General features: G+C 35.0%; 1 protein-coding gene across 12 annotated transcripts in view; it reads left to right on the forward strand.

Moving 5' to 3' along the window:
- The window catches only part of GULP1 (GULP PTB domain containing engulfment adaptor 1), a 259120-nt gene that overhangs the window by 76536 nt on the left and 164383 nt on the right, over positions 1-18201 (forward strand). For 10 of the 12 annotated variants that reach the window (XM_057551831.1, XM_057551832.1, XM_057551830.1 and 7 more), the window contains exon 2: positions 6891-7017. The exons of 1 other annotated variant lie outside the window; for it this stretch is intronic. The gene's annotated coding sequence lies outside the window, so the exon portion shown is untranslated. Of the gene's footprint in view, positions 1-5414; positions 5542-6890; positions 7018-18201 lie in introns of all 12 variants that reach the window. One more of the 12 variants, XM_057551829.1, reaches the window with a different exon arrangement.

Raw genomic sequence — 18201 nt, forward strand, 5'->3', positions numbered from 1 at the left:
TCATTTTTGGGCAGGAATCCTGAAGACAAAATAGCCACTAGACTTTCAATCCCCCAGTTAGTCAAATCAAGTGACTAGGGATTGTTTCTTTCTAAATAGTTTTAGAAAAGGGTTGATTTGATTTTCTTTGTTTTAACTTAGTCCTACTTTCCATTCCTGAAATGAATAATTATGACTAGGGTTATGGTGCGTTTACTGGCCATTCCTGGACCTAGAATCACCCTCAGGCAAACATAACTACCAGGAAGGAGGAAAGAAGTGCAGGTCTGCAAGGGAAACCCAGGGTGCTATCATGAGAATGTATTTTGTTTTGTCATTGTTTTTGTTTTGGTGAGAGGTGGTGGTGACAGCAAAGCACAATGTATGTATATATTAAATTAAATGAAGAGTGAAATGTGCACCATTATATATAAGTCCCATGGAGCAAAAGAGCAGCAGTTTAAATTGGTATACTAATACTTTGTGATAGAGCAACATAAAGAATGATTGCAAAACCTCGATACTGAAAATGTTTGATTGCTGAAGAAAGGCCTTGGAACATAACCAATCATACGAAATACTTGTGATCATAGCATGTCTGAGACTTTCTCTTCTGTAAAATAATAATTATTTGGTTAACAGTAGATACTTTTATACACCTTTTTTGTGCTGAATTATATTGCAATAGGAGGTATTGCAGATTTTATCAAATAGTGTTTGTATAATTTAAGTTAATTATATCCAATTATGGATGATATTGCACTCAATTTAGAATAGAGACAAGGATTAGTAAAACTCTTCTCCCCACCTTTCCTTAACTGTGGGAAATTGGAACAGTGTATTACAGCTCGCTGAAATTTGCCTTTAAATACATTACTCATTTCATGGATATTAACATGAATAAAATTAAACTCCACAGGACTGGAAAAATTAAACTAATGACTTTTTATGTAATCCAAGTTAATGAGTGCTTTCTGGTCTAATTTTTCATTGAGGAATCAACCACAGTTTCTTGATTCCCTTCATTATGGGACTATTTACAAAAATGCTTAATAAGAGCCTGTATTGAATAGGTGCTCTGTTTCCATACACACTGAAATATATTTACACATTTTTACAGTTTTTTGTAGCAATATAAGGTCTTTTAAAAATTAAGTGTGGCTTTTAGGGTAGGTGTTTTATAAATTTTTCTTTAATTACCTGAATATGTTTTTTTTCAAATTTGTCTAATTAATTAATTGATTTTTGGCTGCCTTGGGTCTTCGTTTCTGCGCACGGTCTTTGTCTAGTTGCGGCGAGCAGGGGCTACTCTTCGTTGCGGTGCGAGGGCTTTTCACTGCGGTGGCTTCTCTTGTTGCGGAGCACAGGCTCTAGGCGCACGGGCTCAGTAGCTGTGGCTCGTGGGCGCTAGAGCGCGGCCCCGTAGTTGTGGCGCACAGGCTTAGTTGCTCCGTGGCATGTGGGATCTTCCCGGACCAGGGATCGAACCCATGTGCCCTGCATTGGCAGGCGGATTCTTAAGCACTGCGCCACCAGGGAAGTCCCCTGAATATGTTTTTAATGTGTTAAACTACTATACTAAAGAATAGTGATTCATAATTTTCATCTTCTGAGATGAAGGAAGGAAAGAAGAGTGGAAAGAAAGAAGGCAGGAAGGAGGAGGGAAAAAAAATGGGGAATACTTGGGAAAAATTCTGTTCCTAAATAACTTGGTGCTGAAATTTGTATTTGCAGTGTTTTAGAAGTAGTCTTAGTGTTAGGAGATAAACTAAATACGATGACTAATTCAAAAAATTAAACCTAATTAAATCTAAAATATATTAGACAAATAAAATTTTAACAATTAACTAAATAAAATTTTTGACACTTTTGATAATGACTTAGTTGCTTTAAAACCTTTGTGTCAATTCATAGCTAAGGTCTTAATTTAAGGATTAGCGACTTACATGATTTTGTGTTTAAAATATGTAACTGACATTAAGGGAAACTCTAAAATAAAAACCAGTCTTTCCTAATTCAGTGGAGGAGTTGAGGAAATGAATATAGTTATCTGAGAGAAGAGCAATGAAGGCAGGCAGAAGGAGTAAAAAGTTCAAAGGTCCTGAGACTTAATGTTTGAATCAAAGTCTCAAAAAACCTCATTAAAACATAAAAATAAAAAGCACACCAAAAGGAAAATAAAAATTATAAACTAATTATTTAATAAATTAAACACATAAAAGTTGTACTTCACTTGCAGTTAAAGAAGTACACATTTCAGAAAAAGAGACAATTTTTTGACAATCAAATTGTCAAAAGATGAGAAAAAAAGTCATTGCTGGAAAGGGTGATTTGAAATTAACATTATCATCTGCCATTGGTGGGAAGTCTATTTTGGTATATCTTTCTAGAAAGCGTCTTGGTGGTATGTAAGAAAATACTTCAAAGATCAAATACTTTTTCACCTAGTAATTTAACTTCTAGGAAGCCATAATAAAGGAATAACGTGAGATGAGCACAAATATTTATGTATGAAGATATGTATTGCAGTTCTATTTATAGTACGAAAGTGTGGAACTTTTGAACAATTCATCATAAGTAAAAGTAATTGTCTTGAATTACTAGGTCCTTTTTTTTTTAATGTGCTGGGCACTGTCTGTGGATTATCTCATTTATTTCTTTCTACATTTATGTAATATATAGTTAAGTGTTTATTTGTTAATTTCCCTACCCCTGTGTTTATAATAGACCAGCTTTTCCTTGGTGGAACTCATCTTTCATCATGTGTAGTAGCCATGTGGCTAAGGAGAACTGACCTTATTGGTATCTCGAATGGCCTAAGCCCATCTGTGATTCTATACCCCCAGTGATTGATTAGGGATGTGTATGTGTGTGTGTGTGTGTGACCTTATTGACTCAATAAGAGTAAATCCCAGAACTTTTGATTACTGATTGAAGGAGAAATGCTTCCTCCTTTAGCTCTCACTCTTGGTTTTGCTCTGGCTTTCTTGCTCTTTCTTTTTCTTTTTCCCCCCTCTTTCCTCCAAACATTGCTGAGATTTCCATTCTTTTCCCTAGTCAGATGTATTTTCCTCTTCAAATTCCCATTGCATTAAAAAGTTACTGTACCCTGGTATGAATTTCACTCTGCCATACATCATTCATTAACTCAAGTAAATTTTTAGTCTGTGGCCAGTTATCACTACTTCGAATTCATCTTAGTGCCTATGCTGTGTTTTATATAAAAGGCTCTAAATATTTGAGAGGTCAGAGTTTGTGAAGAGTTAATGTTAAAAAGAACAAAGACTTTACCTTAACCTATTTATACTGAAAAATATAATAGCCAAAAGTTTCACAGAAAGTTGCTTGGGTTTTCCACTGATTGCAGCAGAAAGAGTGAATGACTTGATAATTGTTCTCCTACTTCTTCTAATTAGGAAAATTTCCTGCTGGTGACAGCTTCAAAGCACTGCTAAAAGTTTCATGTCAAATGTAGAGGAATGAACTAGATTTAATTTGTTTTCAAATTGGTGAATTTAAAATTGATATTAATTCTGAAATAGTTTGTCATGTCTCATCCTCTATCACTTTTCTCTTTACCATTTTGAGACTGGAGAACTTAAAATGCACATGGAACAAAAAGGAATGATGTCAATTCTTGGTTCAGACTGACATCTCTGAGAACAGGAAAGGCCTGGGTCAGGGTTGTCTTGGTCTTGCTCTCTTCTTACCTAAATTAAATCCCAAGCACCATTCCCCTTTTACGTCTTACAAATACGAATGCCTTGAGTCTATTTCTATTTTGCATTGCCATTTAACAAATATACACAAATTTCTGAGAAATAATTTACTTGTCTCACCTTCTCCCTTTCACGGTCTCTTCAGAGCCACATTTACCACATGGTCGACCTAAAATACATTTTCTTGCACCACTTCCCTGTTTTATCATACTCACGTCACCTTTGGGATAAAATCCAAATTTTAGCATGGCATTCAGGAGGCTTCTTTTTTTTTTTTTTTTTTTTAATGCACTATCAGTATAATTCAAAATAACTGACTGTCCATGCACAGAGAGACAGCACTGCTTGGATGAGTGCATGCTGTGAAGTTATGATGTGAACCTCCAGGAAAAGCAGGAGTATTGGAAAAGACCTTAGCACCGGATCTCTTGAGAGGCATGTTTTTACCACGAGGGCTTCCTTAGGCTGCACCTCCTGAATATCTGTTTCTCTCCTCTGGAGTGATGTGCACTTTGGGTTAACTCAGGGGAATCTGATCCTTTTACATCTTGCCATTTCATTCATCAGCACTGAGGTCTTCAGCTGTTTGTGTCTTGGTCAGAATCCCTGACCTTCTGTACTCAGGAGGCTTCTTGATATGGCCTTACCTTACTGCAAAAATTTCTTATAAAATAGTTTCATAAGCATTCTATTTTCAAATCATATATACCTGACCACTGGCCTGTCCTTAAAGGTGGCATGTTCTTTCTTATTACTGTACCTTTGCTTATGATATTCCCTCTGCCAACCAATTTCTTCATTGGACAACTTCTAAACTGGTGGTTCACAGGTTCCATCTTCTTAAGGAAGAAGACAAGTAAAAATACCTTTAAACCTGGCTTGTTTGTTTAGGTTGGTTTTGTTGTGTGTGGAATATTTAAAGATACAAGTGTTGCATTAACAGATAGAGGCATCTAGTCATATTGCAATGTTCATAATGGTTTTCTTAAACTAATACTGTTGGAAAAAAATGAAGGTTTTGGTAAAGAAACTGTTGGCTTCATTTAATTTCATGTACCTCTTCAAATTTCATAATATGTAATAAATGGTGGCAAAACAGTATAAAATTGAGTGTGTTATGTTCATACTAAAATTTTAAGAATCATTCACATTGGAAATCAAGATTTTATATTTTAAAATAAAAATATGTTCAAAAGAGCAGCTCATAAGCATATCTAATTTTTTGCAAGAATATTTAAAGTGCTCTTTAAATGAACAAATCTAATCATATCAGACAGTGGAATAATACATCCACTTCACAGTATATGTCACTTTCCTGCAAGAAGCAAGATAGAAGTAGGCACAAGTTCATTCTTGTTTTTTGATGTGGGTATTTTTGTGCTCTTCTTTATGCTGTCACATTGCATAAAATATTCTAGGTTGAAAAGTATTTTCCACAGTAAGAATGGATTTCAGTCAATCTGAGATAGAAATAAAAGCTGTGGGTATAAGTTGAGTTAACCATTTTAAGGAAAATATTTACTTTGCTATACTGTTTGGAATGGGATTTTTTTTTAACAGTTTTCTTTTTAAACAAAGTTACTTATGTTATCTTGGGTGATTTCTTTCTTATTTCATTCCATTAGACCAACATTTGCACAAAATAAATAAGGAAATAACCATTACGCTAAAAAAGAACTAATTTTGTCTCCTTTTTTCTCCCGCTTCCCCAAGCAGACAAAAGAGAAAAAATGATCTGGTTAATCACTTTGGAAATCATGGCACAGTTTCATGGCTACCTTTTGGCTGTGCCGTGTTTGAAATTTCCTGTCCAGGATGAACAGATCTATTTCTAAAGCTGGAAGTAGGTGATAATGCAGCCTTTACATTTTGAGGAAAGATAAGATGAATTGTATCATTTATATATACCCTAGGAGTCAATGCTAAGAGAATACCATGCATAGGATTTAATAAATAACAGCATCATTGGGTAGATAAACATTTTTTTCACTAACATTATAAAGTATCTATAAATGGCCTTAAAATATACCCTGCTCATATTTTAATTCAGATTTTACAATCGTTGCTTTCTCTGCTAGATGCTATTGATGATCTGCCTATAATCCCACTCCCTTGGCATCTCCCAAATAAGCTTTTTTTACTTGAATTATGTGCCTCTGGGGCCTCCTAAACTAAGATCCCTTCTTTCTTTATCTCTAAAGTTATGATAGAAAATGAAAAAGAATATGGTGAACAAATAGATAAACAGGCTCCTAAAGAAAATTGTGGCTAAGTTAGAAACAGTTTCAGAATATTCAGATGGCTCAGATACAAACAAAGAGTCAGAAATAAAGTATTTGAGATCTGTCTTTAGTCTATAATTTGAGAAAGTCAAGAATACAGGTCTGGCTTTACCAATGGTCTGTATTAGAGTTATGGAGGGAGACACAACAAAAGAGTTAGATATGTTTTTGTACTTGTGTTCCTCCTCCCCCTCAAAAAAAAAAAAAGCATATTTTTGCTGTTTTGGCAAGAAGAAATACTATGAATTTTTTTTGCTGCTATTGAATTTATGTCAGAGGTCCATTTGAAATGATGGAATTAAGGGAAGGCATAATTTGTGCTGTTGCATCTGGAAGGACTTTTTCCTTTTGTGTGTTGGGATAAAAATGTAAGAATCTTAACTAGCCGCTGTGTCTGTTCTAGTTAACAGCATGAGAATAAATAGAAGGGTGAGCTACCTAAATGTTTCTCCGTAGCAGGTGAAGTGGAATGAAAGTTAACATAGATCAGTGCTTTCTAAAATTCTGTTTCACCTTCTTAATCCGGGACAGAGTATGCGCTTGGTTAGTCTAATTAGCTAATAAGTGAAGGAGACAGCTGGGCCTAGTTGTCATACAGCCTGAGGGAGAAAGGGGGTATATGGTCAACCAGCTATCACTGTTCTTTAATAGTAACATATCCATGAGTTAAAACATTTAACTCATTATCTAGCAATCCTACTATTTGCCCTTATCTAACAATCTGTTACTCTACCTTTTCAAAAAAATGACATGCTTTACCATTGTTTTCCTGTTACTGGGTAACTTTCTTGAACTTTCACAAGAAACGTAATTGGAATTTTAGAATATGCATTGTAATATCTAAATTAAAATACACATAAATATAATTATTGATTAATTCTACTGAGTCCAATTTTAATTTTATTTTTAGTTATGTGTAATTTCATCTGATATACACAAGAGAGAAAGTAATTGAAGGCAAGTTCAGATGGGAACTGTATGATTGAAAGTCAAGTGTCTGCATATTCCTTCAACTATATTTGAACATACCTACCCAGGTAAGAATAAGTGATTGCTTGTTTATATACTTAATACCATTTGGAAAAAAGATTTGAAGCTATAAAAAAGTTTTTACTTTGTACTGATTATTTAAAAAGATAGTTTTATTATATGAAATGGTAAAATGCATAAAAGCAAAATAAAATTGAAATCGTGAATGAGTCTGTTTTCTAAAAACAACTTCTGTTACCTGTTTGTTCTATAGCATTTGATTTTTGTTTTGTTGTTTTTTTCCTTTAAACAACATTAGGCTAATATACGTATTCTTTGTTGAATTTCTTTATTATTTTTATAACAAATCTATTTTGTTCTATTTGAGAATATGAATTAATGCTTCATATTTTTCATTGTTATCTGTTAATATAAACATAAATGATTAAAAATTTTTTTAGGTTGGGTTTATTACTCGGAGAATATCCTTATGGATAAATTTATATATATATATATATATATATATTTATATATACATACATATATAGTGCTCATTTTGCATGCTAAATGTTCCTAAAATTAGCATCACTGGCTCAATGGCTATAATATTTTAAAGGCTTTTTATTCTTATTGCTGAATTTACCTCCAGAAGGTGATAATGAGTTATAGACCCGTTGACTTATATTTTTTCATTCAAAAATTTTCCCTAACAAAACCGAGTTTCCCTAACAAACCTAGTCACTTGGGCAGGTGAACATTTAAATGGATGGCCAATTGGAGTAAAGATACAGAGCTGAGAAAGCCAGGGGATATTCGGGAAATTGGAAGCATAGGGTAGATATAGCAGAGTAGTGGCAAATAGGTTCTTGTGATTTGGATTCCTATACTATTATGGCATTTATATTTCATCATTATGTGATGAGGGACAGTTGCAGGGGAATAAGATGATCCATGTTTTATTCTAAGCAGCTTAATCTGGAAGTGATTTGTGTGTTAGACTAATGAAGAGAGAGCAAACCCAAAAGGAGGGAGAATAATTTGTAGGCTTTTCTGTTTTATTTTTATCAACAGCTGTTTAAACACTTGCTATTTGCCAGGCACTATGGTAGGAACTGTAGAAAAAAAGATGAAAAAGACATAATCCTCACTCTTGAGGCTCTTATAGTATAGTGGGTGAGACATGCGTGGCAAACAAAGGAATATAATACACCATGACAGCGTAACAATTGAATCATATTCAAGGTAAGATTAACTGGTAACTAGTTATATTGAGATGCAGGTACTGGGTTATCAACTGAGGTGATTTTCCCAAAGACATCGAGTCTGATCAAGGTTACACTAGAAGCAGTGTTTCTAAACTTTGCAAGAATTCAAACAGGAATCAATGGAACTTTAGGACGAAAGTAGTGTAAATGAAAAACAAAGCAGTGGTAGAAGTGGTGGGAGGTTAAGGAGAGGGTCTTTTATCTTAGGCAAGAGTGGCATGTTGGTGGCATTACAGATATGGGGAAAAAACCAGCAAAAGTAGGATTTTTGTCATGGTAGAATAATAGGTTTAGTTTTGCTTTGTTCTCTCACTGCTTTTTGCTCATACATTTGCTGGAGCACTCATAGCATTTTGAAATTTCATTGCAATTCCTTACATAATTGAGAATCCATTTATTTACTATGAAAAGTGGTATGAGTTTCCTTAAAAGTACAAATATGATAAGAGTAAAAATAAGTTACATCAAACAAAACATATGAAATAAAGACCTGATTTTATTCGTAGCCACTGTATATATAATTTAGCTTTAGCCTTTCCAGCAATCACAAAAGTGGATATATGTTCTTGCCCTAAGAGCTTAAATAAATTTATTATAGACGTCTTAGTGTAATGGACAGGAAAATTGTCCTTACCACTTAGGGGTGCCTTAAATTTTGCATTGTTGGAAGGAAAGGGAACTTTGTTAACACATAGTTATAAGTAGGTAAGTTTGTGGAAGTTAAGAATTCAACTTCTCCAGAAAGTCTTTCCTGATTTTTGGAACCGGGACCAGGTCTTTCTCCCTTATATTATGTACCTTAACACCGTTTACATTCCTTGGTCATATCATGCATTGTGGTTTTGTTTATCATTTCCTGAGACTATGATTCTTGAGGATTGGGTCGTCATTTATCATTACAGATATAAATTGAAATCTAAATAAAACTCACCACAATGTTGGTTTCATAGATACTCCACAAATATTTCTTAAATGCAAAATTTAATCCATTTCCATGGCTTGTTTTAATCATTGCTGTCCTAGTCTAGATGTTTTTATGAGTTCCATATTAGGTTTCTATTGCTGTATGATAAATCACTTCAAAACTTAGCCACTTAAAACAGTGCTTATATATTATCTCACAGTTTTCTGTGGGCTACAAATCTGGGTACAGCTCAGCTGATGCTTCTGGCTGTAGGTCCCTTGTGATGTTGCAGTCAAGCTGCCCACTGCAGCTGCAGTCCTTTCAGAGCTCAACTAGGGCTAAAGGGTCCACTTCCAGACTCAGCCATGGAAGGCCTCTCTCTATAGGGCTGCCTCACCCATTACGGAAACCACATTCCTTTATAATCAAATCTAGGAAGTGTCATCCCATTTGTGGTGAGTTGAATGATGGCCTCCAAATAGATATGTTCAAGTCCTAACCTGTGTTTCTTGTGAATGTGACATTATTTGGAAAAAGAGTAAAGACTTACAAAGGTAGATGTAATTAAATTAAGGATCTTGAGTGCGAACATCCTGGATTAACTAGATGAGCCTTAAATCCAGTAACATGTGTCCTTATGAGGCATACACAAAGGAGAAGTTCCTGTGAGGACGGGGCAAGGACTGGTGTGATGCAACCACAAGTCAAGGATCACCTGGCGCCACCAGGCCCTGAAAAGGCAGGAATAAAATCTCCCTTAGAGCCTTCAGAGGAAGTGTAGGCTTTCTGACACCTTGATTTCAAACTTCCGGCCTCCAAAGCTATGAGAGAATAAATTTCTGTTGTTTTAAGTCACCCAGTTTGTGGTAGTTTGTTATGGAAGCCACAAGAAACTAATATACCACCCCTTCTGCAGTCTTCTATATTTTAGAATGAGTCCTAGGTCCAGCCAGCATCTAAGAGGAGGGGGTCACAAAAGGGTATGAATATCAGGAGGCAGAGATCTTTGGAAGCCATCTGAGAGTCTGTCTATTCTATCAGATTTCTGAATGCCTCCATTTGCTTGATCTTTGTTTGACATATCTGTGTAGATGGACCAAACTCTACAGGCCAGACATTAGACTCATTATCTCACATTCTTAAAAATCATGATCTTTCTCTTTATTTCCCACCTCTCTGATTAGAATTACTGCTCATTTTGGATAGTCAAATTGGAAAACTTAGAGTTAATTTGAATTTCTACTTTTTTTCTTAATATTCATAGCCCTTAATTGATTAACCAGTCTTTTTCATTCTGTTTCTTAAATTTTTATCATCTATCCCTTTCTTTTCAATCTCTCTCCTACTGTTTGCGGGCTTCTATTATGTCTTTCTAGAAGTAGCAATATAGCCCCTAAATGGTCTGTTTGTGAGCTTTTTTTCCTTCAAACCTTTCCCTGCAAAGTGGCTTTTGAAAACTCAAATGGAGTTATGTAATTCCCATTATTATTAACATTCTCAAGAGAAAGTTCTAGTTTGTGATCTAGCTCTTGACTTCCTAAAATCCAAACTGTATCTTTAATCATTCCTTAATATAGATCTATAAAATTGTATAAAACTTTCCAGATATGTTATGTTCTTTATTTTTGCTTGCCTTTGTCTGGGATTCTCTTTTTCCAGGAGTCAGATAGGTGTTTGTTTTTATATCCAAAGCACCCAGCAGAATGTCTAATATAATGGCCAACACAGAATAGGTTTTCATCTGTCGTAAACTAAAGTTAAAGATGAAAGAGATGAAGGATGAAGAGAGGAGAAGAGGCCTGAAACATCAGTAAAAGGGCTAAACGTACAGACTCATCTAAGACGGAAACAAATGAAAGAGAAAGGAAAACTATGGACTAGTGATGAAGCAAGACTAGATAGTTTAAGTGTAGGATAAAGGCAAAGGTATGTTCAGAAGTAGAAGAAGAAGAAGTAGAAGGTCAAGAACGTGTGACAAAAAGAGAAAGTTCTAAGTGAAGTTTAGATTTGAATGAGGCTATGATGTGTTTTTAAGCTTTTAGGAGTTTTAAAAGGTACATCTCTTCACAGACATTACAATATATTAGGTGGGAAGTGTATGGAATGACGCAGTTAGTTGTTCAAGATAATGAGGAGTAGAATAAATAGATAACAAAAATGTGATGCAGTGTTAAGAAAGTAGCAGAAAGGAAATAGAAGTATCATTTCTTTTGCCCCCTTTGGTTGTAGTAAGTAAGACTAATGGCACTCTTGTCTAAAGAGAGCCTCTAGGGAAATCCCTCAGTGGAAAGCAAATTCAAATCCTATTCAGGAGATGTATTCTGCTTGATCAGCATTTAAATACCAAAGGAAATAATCTTTAAGCCATTCGAAGAGATTGAAGAAAGACATTTTGCTTTCCCTGACCTTTGGTTGTACATTAAAAATTTACATTCAGTACATCTGTATGTGTAAACCAAACTTCTATTCTAATAATTAATGATATTCAAATGAATCTTTATCTGTATAATGTTAACATTAATTTTCATTTAATGAAGAGATTTAAAGGGAAAAATGTTTTGAATATTAATGCAATATGTAATTGTAATGAATGGTTTATTCATAAATTAATTGCTATTTGAATGAAATAGTGAAAACTGGGAAAGTAGTTTTTTATCAAGTATGTTAGTCTCTATGTTGCAAAGTGGTAAACTATGGGCTTTTTAGTGTAAACTAATTATTCATGCTATGAGGGTATTATATATTATATCAAAGCTTTCAATTATTTAGAGGTAACATTCTGGGGTTTTCTTTTGACCTCCGAAGGTTTCCTAAGAGGTAACATTCTTTATAAAATGATTTACTTTTCTTTTAGAGCATGATTTTACATTGAGAAAATTTAGTTTAGTGAAAAATAAAAAAATCTTTAAAAAGGAAATTTTTTACACATGAAGACAGAAATAAATGAGGGAAAAGAATAGGATTTACATAATTATGTGCACTGAATGAAGAGAGAAGGAAATTGGTAAATCGTGAGTTTTGAATTGCATAGTTCATCAGCTCAGTGGCCTGACAATCTAAACTGGAAACTTTTTGAGCAAGTGACTATCTGTGATGGTCAAAACCTATTTATACAAGCAATCTGTTATGTAGTAATCACATCTACATTTGAAGAGTCTATCAATTACAGTTCTTAGTTTGCAAGTAACAGAAACTAGTTCTGAGTACTTTAAGCAAAAAAAGCATTTTGTTGAAAGGATATGAGGCAGCTCATAGAATCAGAGGGTAATCAGAAAAACAGTTCTCAGGAAAGACAGGAGCCAGAGCGTTTCCGGGGATCCAGAAAGCAGCAAGTGGAGAGAGACTGAAGCGTACTGCCATGGAGCTCAATCTGGACCAATACTGTGGTTTAATGCTATTCCTCACACATTCACAAAGCCAGTGTGCATGGCTGGGTCTCACTCATTGGCCCTCAGCCAGGAACCATGGCACTTGATTAACAATTCTCCCGAGACTGCCAGCATGTGGAGAAGGTAGGTTCCCCAAAGGAATTTCAACGTTTTGGGACCAGGTTGGGAAGTCTATGGAGGGTAAGTAAAAACAGTAGATGTTTCTAAAACCTTTCTTCGGAACTGTCATTCAAAAGCCTTCAAACTCTAGTGGCAAAAAGCTCAAATAATAAAGATTTCACCAGTAAAATCAAGATAGATTAAATAATAGTGTTGCTCAGGTTTCAAAAATTTATTTGTTCTTTTTTCATACATATGTTTATTGTCTGTCATGTGCCAAGTGCTGTTCTAAGCAGTGAAAATAGAACTATAAACAATAGAATTAGTCATGGCTTTGCACAGAGCTTATAGTCTAGTGAGAATTGAAGTATGTGCAACAATTAATATATTGCAGGAAGTCTAGAATGGGAGCTGTATTAGTTTCCTAGGGCTACAGTAACAAAGAGCCACAAACTGGGTGGCCTTAAACAACAAAAATTCTAGAAGCTAGAAGTCTGAAACCTAAGTGTCAGCAGGGTCACGTGTCCTCCAAAGACTCTAGGGGAGGATCCTGCTTGTTTCTTTCAGCTTCTGGTGGCTGATGGTCTTTCTTGGCGGGTGGCAGCCTAACTCCAATCTCTGGCTCCATCTTCACGTGGCTGTCTTCCCTGTGTGTCTCTGGGTGTGTCCTCTCTTCTTCTTCTAAAAATACCAGTCATTGGATTTAGGGCCTATCCTAAATCTGGAATGATTTTACCTCAAGATCCGGAACTAATTACATCTATAAAGACCTTATTTCCAAATAAGGTCACACGCTGAGGTTCTGAGGGAACATGAATTTTGGGGAGATGGTGTTTAACCCACTATAGGGAGGGTACATGATACTGCTGGTATTCCTAGCAGGGTCCCTGGGCCTATACGCGGGGTATGTTAGAGAAGCCTACCTGAAGGAAATGTCTAACTGAGGGTGGGTGTTCAGCAGAAGGAAAGGGATGTATAATGGACCCTCCCAGCATTTTTGAGGAAGCATAGTTCATTGGAAGAACTGAAAGTATCAATAGTTCAGTTCAGCTGGAGCAAAGAGTAGATGGGGCTGGCAAGAGGTGGAGAGGAGAAAGGATGGTGAAGAGGTTAAATGGGACAGATGATAAGGGAACGTGTAAGGAGTTTGACATTATCCTGAATGTAGTGGGGTGCCACTGAGGGAATAACCATTATAGAATGCAAAAAGAAAGAAAGTGAAAAAAGTGAAACTGGGACACACAGCTGTATCTACAGTAACATCTCAACACTCTGTATACCTGGCAACCTTTAATATTAAACACTAAAAGTAAATGCATCTAAATGTTAGCAGTGGTTATTCCTAGGTGACTTTAATTTTATTCTTTCTAACATTTTTAAAATGTAGTGGGTCCAATGAGCATATACTACTTTTATAACGAGGGGGAAAAAAGCACTTTTTGGTAAATCTTAGCACATAAAATATACCGGAAATAAGATTTTCATAGCACAATGTTTTTAAAAATAAGTAGTTGATTTCAAGGAATTGGGTATCTTTTGACTTAGGAGGAAAAAAGACTTGTGAATGAATAAAGAATTATACCACCTGAGCCAGGTATTTCATAAAATATCTTGAAATATATATGGGGACATGGATTGCACATCCTCAGTTGGGTTAAGTAGCCATTGGATAAATCTGGGGAAAAATTTCTACTTTTGGACATAAAATAGGAAATACATTTGGATTGAAAGCATTTTCCACTTGATTTTGAAAACCATGTCAGTGAATGAGCAATTTAAAGAACACAGAAATTGATCCTTTTATGTAAGTTATCAGTAATGCCAGGTTGCCTTATGTAAGGTGATTAGACATAACATTCCTGTGAAGATTTTACTAATTTTGTAAGACTGAAGTGGTATTTAGGTTTCTGGAATGCAAAATTAGAGCTTTACTATTAAATCTACTTTACATATCAAGGGTCGTGCTGTGAGAACAGAACATATTTGCATGTTCTTCTGTTTTTTTCCACCCAGTTTCAGAATATTAAACAACTAGTCCATTAACACATACTGGATGATGTGGCAGGGCAATTAAAACTCTCACGTTATCTTTAGGCTATTTTCTTTTTTTGTGATTATCAAGAGATAATACAGCTTAATTAAAGTCTCATAATAAAGTTTATAAAAGGCCGAATGCTGGCTAGTACTTGCAATTAGGAAAATCATTTGATAACTTCTGTGGGAGGTTTTTTTTTTTCCTCAAAATTTTGTTAGTTGCTTAAATAACATTGTTTACTTTGATTCATCGATAAAATTATTTGCTAATCCTGACCTGGGATGATGAATAAATATTTTGCTGTTTAAGGATAGTTCAGAGTTAAAACATTTTACTTGCTAATGACTATAAAGTAGGCAGACCTTCTTTCTTTAAAAATAGTTTTGAATAAACTCTAGTAATAGATATACTAGAAATACATTTCTTGGTTAATTATTTTGTAAGAAAATAGATAACAATAATTATAATAAAAAAGTGCACTTACATTTCAGTGGAGAGTGACTTTTTTAAAGCAGGTTTATATCCCTTATATCATTTAGTTAGCCTATCCCAAAAATATTTTAGGTGACTTGTCCTTTGTAAAATTTAACTTAATTAAGACTATGAACCTGAACTTCTACTGGAGAATCTACTTGCTTGGAGTTTATGTGTTTCTCCCTTCCACCCTCCCATCCTTGAGAAGAGTTTTCTAAACTCCTGAGAATTAAAAATCTTCCATGGCAGTCCTAGCAACTTTAATAATATGAATTATTATGGCTAACACTTACATGTTGTTTATTGTCAGGCACCGTTTTAAGCTGTCCTTACAAATGAACATATCTAATCCTCATAGGGATATTCTGAGGTAGGAAACTCAGTTTACAGATGAGAAAGCTTAGGCAGAAAGTAGTAAAGTAAACTTGCCCAAGATCAAATGGTAGAGAGGGGATTAGAACCCAGGTAGAGTCTTTATTTTATCCACTACACTCTACTGCATGAAGAAGACGTAGATTAACATGAGAGAAAGTATTTTAATCCAAAAATATCAAGCACTTCGTCAGTATTCCCTTGTCTTCTTCTAGTGGGAAGATCTGACATACAGCTCTCTGCTAGACACGTTACATATTTCATCTTCTCCCACATTTTTGTACCTCTCATTCTCCTCATATTTCATTTATTTCAGATCCCTTAACACTTCTCTTACCTCATATTCTGTTTTATAGTTTTATTTACATGTTTTCTAGTATAAAGAGATTCAAAGAGAAATCTCTTATTTTGTTTAACTAGAAAGGATGAAAACATTTTGAGAAAGTAAAACATTAGTTCTTTGTTCTAAGATAACACTGATACAAACAGCAATAGTTAAGTTTTCAGGGTAATGTGAATATTAAAAGAGTTTTTGATATCCCCTTTGATAATTTAAGCTTATACTTGATATTAAATTTTATTTCGAGAAGAAAATTACAAATTTTCTATTCTTTATGATAAACCAAGCACACACAGTAATATCCCACTGGATAATATCTATCCCTGGATAGAACAGAAAATAAATATATATAATTTATTACAGAGCTGTGTTAGAAAATAAATCAGAGAACCTTCAATAGACCAAAAAGTATGAGAAATTCAAAAAAGGATGCAGTGTCAGATTTGAGAAGGAAGCCACAGCTCAAGATATGCCCTGGGGAGGACCCTTACCAAAGGTGTGTGTGGCACTAAGAATGTGCCGTTCTCAGAAATGGTAGGTTCCAGATTCCTGGAGAAGCCTTGAGTTCAGGGATGAGTAAGTAGTTGCTTAGTTGTGATAGCAGAGGAGCTTAGTCAAGTATTCAGACCTGCAGAAGCCCCGTTTATCTTTTGCGGTCTGGACACGGAGGTTGTGAGTTCGGATTAGAGGAAAACAGTGAAGTGTTCAGATATTAACAATGATGAGGAGAATCGGGGAACTCTACTACCAAAGTTACCCTTTCTTCCCTCACTCTCTCTTTTTTTTTTTTTTATAAGCATATTAGTGGTTTTTCTTTCTTTTTTTTTTAAATTATTTATTTTGTTTATTTATTTATTTATGGCTGTGTTGGGTCTTCGTTTCTGTGCGAGGGCTTTCTCTAGTTGCGGCAAGCGGGGGCCACTCTTCATCGCGGTGCGCGGGCCTCTCACCATCGTGGCCTCTCTTGTTGCGGAGCACAGGCTCCAGACGCGCAGGCTCAGTAGTCGTGGCTCACGGGCCTAGTTGCTCCGCGGCATGTGGGATCTTCCCAGACCAGGGCTCGAACCCGTGTCGCCTGCATTGGCAGGCAGATTCTCAACCACTGCGCCACCAGGGAAGCCCTTCCCTCACTCTCTTTGAAGACAGATTACAGGATTGAGATAACAAGAGTTAATAAAGTAAGCACAGTGCAATTAACATATAACAGCGAGGGATGAGAGAGGTATTCCTTGAATAGAAGAGAGTAAAGCAGAAATCAAGTGAAGTAAAAACTAAATCATATTCCTTTAACGTTTCAACTAGGCCAAAGCATAGATGAGAAATATTTCAACCTAAAATTCCACTGTATCTTTGAAATGTTAGAAATAGTGTTAAAAATCAGGAATGAACATGGAGGACAAAGGTCATTATATCACTCCAAAACAAAACAAATTATTTTTTGAGAATGCTACCTTCTTTGGTTTCTTTTTGCATAATTCTTTTCAAAATTACAGTATGATGTATAATTTTTACGTTATAACATCGTCAAATATTTCAACACTAAAACCATAGAAAATATTTCAGTCTCAAATATTGTCATAATCAGAGTTTCAGTAAGTGATTTTCTGATAAGTGTAGTTTAACAACAGGGAGAAAACTTTTTTGTCTGTGTAGAGTTTGAGATGTTTATTCTCTGTGTAGAGTTTGAGCTGTTTTTTCTCATTGTTTATTCTCACTTCTCAAGGACAATATAAACAATGTTGAAGAAAATAAACTCTGATAAAAAACAAAGTATTGGAATGCAAAAAAGTAAAGAGTGCAACTTTTCTCCATCCCAACACTCATTTAGGAAATAAATTGAACCCACTTTAAAAAGTAGCAGAGGGCACTCTATTTTGTCAGTCTTTTATAATGACTGGATATTTATTCTAGAAATAGAGAGCTGTGTGCATGGGTCTATCTGTGTGGTAGGGCATAAAGAATGTTTTTTCTGTCTTCTGAGCTTTGGAAGTTTCCAAATAGTAACAAAAATATTTTCATTGTTTTTATTCCAAGGTTATACTGTAGACTTTTAGCTTTTTAGCACTGGCTTGTTTCTTTCCATTGCCAAACCTAGATATAATGTGATTTAACTTTATTAACCTATTATTCCCAAGCTTAACAGATTTCCAGTCATATTCTTAGTATTTCATTGCAAACAAACCCTTTAAGTTAGTGTTGAAAAGGTGTTGAACATTTTTTTCCTCTACCCCTGATACCCATAAGTATAATGCTGAGGAAACATGGAATCTTTTGGAGTCCTTTGTTTTTTCCAGCTTGCAAAATTGCTGGGTCATCAATGTTTTCAGTAGTACAGAATCAAGCTATTTCAGTAACTAGTCAGTATGATTTGGTA

Source organism: Balaenoptera acutorostrata, chromosome 8, assembly GCF_949987535.1.
Source record: "Balaenoptera acutorostrata chromosome 8, mBalAcu1.1, whole genome shotgun sequence".
Classification (NCBI taxonomy): Eukaryota; Metazoa; Chordata; class Mammalia; order Artiodactyla; family Balaenopteridae; genus Balaenoptera; species Balaenoptera acutorostrata.